Source organism: Nerophis ophidion, unplaced genomic scaffold, assembly GCF_033978795.1.
Source record: "Nerophis ophidion isolate RoL-2023_Sa unplaced genomic scaffold, RoL_Noph_v1.0 HiC_scaffold_76, whole genome shotgun sequence".
Lineage (NCBI taxonomy): Eukaryota > Metazoa > Chordata > Actinopteri > Syngnathiformes > Syngnathidae > Nerophis > Nerophis ophidion.
Genome location: NW_026906998.1, coordinates 55,745 through 59,166, shown reverse-complemented (window position 1 = coordinate 59,166; position 3,422 = coordinate 55,745).

Sequence of the window (3,422 nt, the reverse complement as noted above, 5' to 3'; positions counted from 1 at the left end):
GAAACACGTGTTTGAAGGAAGTGTGCAACACTCACTATTGTCCCAGTGAAACACGTGTTTGAAGGAAGTGTGCACCACTCACTATTGTCCCAGTGAAACACGTGTTTGAAGGAAGTGTGCACCACTCACTATTGTCCCAGTGAAACACGTGTTTGAAGGAAGTGTGTACCACTCACTATTGTCCCAGTGAAACACGTGTTTGAAGGAAGTGTGCACCACTCACTATTGTCCCAGTGAAACACGTGTTTGAAGGAAGTGTGCACCACTCGCTATTGTCCCAGTGAAACACGTGTTTGAAGGAAGTGTGCACCACTCACTATTGTCCCAGTGAAACACGTGGTTGGCCAACATTTATTCCGGGGTTGAGAACACTTCTATGACGTCACACAGGAGGAAGCACAAAACAAGATGGCGTCTGGCGGAGATTACGTTGTTTTGGTTATTATGGTTTCTAGGTCTTAATTACAACGTACATGTGCACGTGTGTGTCGTTTAACGCAGTAAACGTCGTTATTAATTGTTTGTATGCGGATACATTAGTCTGAGTGCACTTTGACGTGCTAGCCTAGCCTGCTGGTTAGCTTAGCTTGTTAGCTGCTAACAAAGAGAGGCGGAAGTGATCGACACATCAAAGCAGAGATCCAATGTAAGTGTAAAGTGTTTTTATTGTGTGAACATGTCTACATTACAAATGATGTGAGTGTTGGTGAGTCAGCGACTAACTGCTGCCATTGAAGAAATGTTTGTGATGTTAGAAAAAAAAAAAAAACTACAGCAGAGTACAAGGAGGAACTTTGTCCAACAAAAGAGGAGAAGGAGCAACAACATCAACTACTGGACGCTGTTTTCAAGGAACATCAAGTTGTGTTACACATCCTTCCATCCATCTTCTTCTGCTTATCTGAGGTCGGGTCGCGGGGGCAGCAGCCTAAGCAGGGAAGCCCAGACTTTCCTCTCCCCATTCGCTTCATCCAGCTCTTCCCGGGGGATCCCAAGGCGTTTCCAGGCCAGCTGGGAGACATAGTCTTCCCAACGTGTCCTGGGTCTTCCCCGGGGCATACTACCGGTTGGACGTGCCCTAAACACCTCCCTGGGGAGGCGTTCGGGTGGCATCCTGACCAGATGCCTGAACCCCCTTATCTGGCTCTTCTCGATGTGGAGGAGCAGCGGCTTTACTTTGAGTTCCTCCCGGATGGCAGAGCTTCTCAGCCTATCTCTAAGGGAGAGACCCGCCACCCAACGGAGGAAACTCATTTAGAATAGAATACAATAGACTTAATTGTCATTATATTTGCATATAACAATATTAAAGACTCCAGTTTAAGGTGCGGTAGTGGGAGCAAATATGGGGTCAAATAAATAACACAAGGGGTAATAAGGGAAAACTAACAATTGAAATAAACAGACCGCTTTGGCCACTTGTACCCGTGATCTTATCCTTTCGGTCATGACCCAAATCTCATGACCATAGGTGAGGATGGGAACGTAGATCGACTGGTAAACTGAGAGCTTTGCCTTCCGGCTCAGCTCCTTCTTCACCACAACGGATCGATTCAGCGTCCACATTACTTCAGACGCCGCACCGATCCGCCTGTCGATCTCACGATCCACTCTTCCCTCACTCGTGAATAAGACTCTGAGGTACTTGAACTCCTCCACTCGGGGCAGGGTCTCCTCCCCAACCCGGAGATGGCACCCCACCCTTTTCTGTACGAGAACCTTGGACTCGGATTTGGAGGTGCTGATTCTCATCCCAGTCGCTTCACACTCGGCTGCAAACCGATCCAGTTAGAGTTAAAGATCCTGGCCAGATGAAGAGACCTAATCCTGCAGCCACCAAACCGGATCCCCTCAACGCCTTGACTGCGCCTACAAATTCTGTCCATAAAAGTTTAGAACAGAATCGGCGCTTTGGTGGAGTCCAACCCTCACTGGAAAAGTGTCCGACTTACTGCCGGCAATGCGGACCAAGTTCTGGCACTGATCGTACAGGAAGTGGACCGCCACAATCAGACAGTCCAATACCCCATACTCTCTGAGCACTCCCCACAGGACTTCCCGAGGGACACGGTTGAATGCCTTCTCCAAGTCCACAAAACACATGTAGACTGGTTGGGCAAACTCCCATGCACCCTCGAGAACCCTGCCGAGAGTATAGACCTGGTCCACAGTTCTACGACCAGGATGAAAACCACACTGTTCCTCCTGAATCCGAGGTTCGACTATGCGGCATCAATGTCAAGTCCGCTCAATAATAAAAGTGTGCAATGACAAAGATGGTCATGTCCACGTACTTTGAGGGTACAAAAGAGGATTTTCACCTCCAGTACACCTGAATGGACCTTCCCGGGAAGGCTGAGGATGCTTCTTCATATTGACACAAATATATAAAAAAACACTAATATTATGACGGATGCTTTTGCAATTGTTTTATTTGATCTTTCTCAACACCTGGTGGCCACAATAATTCATGCAGTCAAGCTCATGGCGCAGAATGTTGGCTAATGCAGACATGTTTGTTACTGTGTACGTATTAAGCAACTATAATTATTTGATATGCTTAAAAGTGCTGTTTTAGCTTAGCTGTTGTGTAGCTGCTAACTCCTGGCGTGTCCAAAGTGCAGCCCATAGCTATGTTTTTTACCGACAACGGGGAGTGTTGAAAATGTGGTATTTGCGTGTCGGTCCAATCAGCGGCAGCTACGCCCTGTTTCACTGGCACACCATTTTAAAGAGGAAGCGGTGGATTCACTGAGCCTTCACATTAAGGAGGAAGAGGAGGACCCACTGACCCCTCACAATAAAGAGGAAGAGGAGGAACACAGCATCAATCAGCAGGGAGAGCATCTAGAAGGACTGGAGGAGGTTGATGTCACCAAGCTGCCAGTGACTGGTGTCCCTGTGAAGAGTGAAGATGATGAGGTGAAAGGTGAAAGTGAGGAGAGGGGAGGGGGGGAGCCTCCAAGCAGCAGCTCAACACAACACATGACAACAGAAGCTGATGGAGACCACTGTGGAGGATCACAAGCAGACAAGCTCTTAGCTCCACTATCAGATAGTGAGGACACAACGTCACACTCTCCTGACACTGATGATGAAGACTCTAAAGATGATAAGACATGTCACACTGACAACACTCACTTCACATCTTCTCACTCTCACAAAACTTTTAAATACCATAGTTCTCTGAAAGTACACATAAGAACACACACTGGAGAAAAACCTTTTTCTTGCTCAGAATGTGGTAAAGGTTTTACACAAAGTCAACATTTGAAAGTACACATGAGAACACAAACTGGAGAAACACCTTTTTCATGTTCAATCCGCGGTAAAGATTTTACTCATAAGCACAATCTCAAAGCACACATTAAAACACACACCGGAGAAAAACCTTTTTCATTTTCAATCTGCGGTAAAGATTT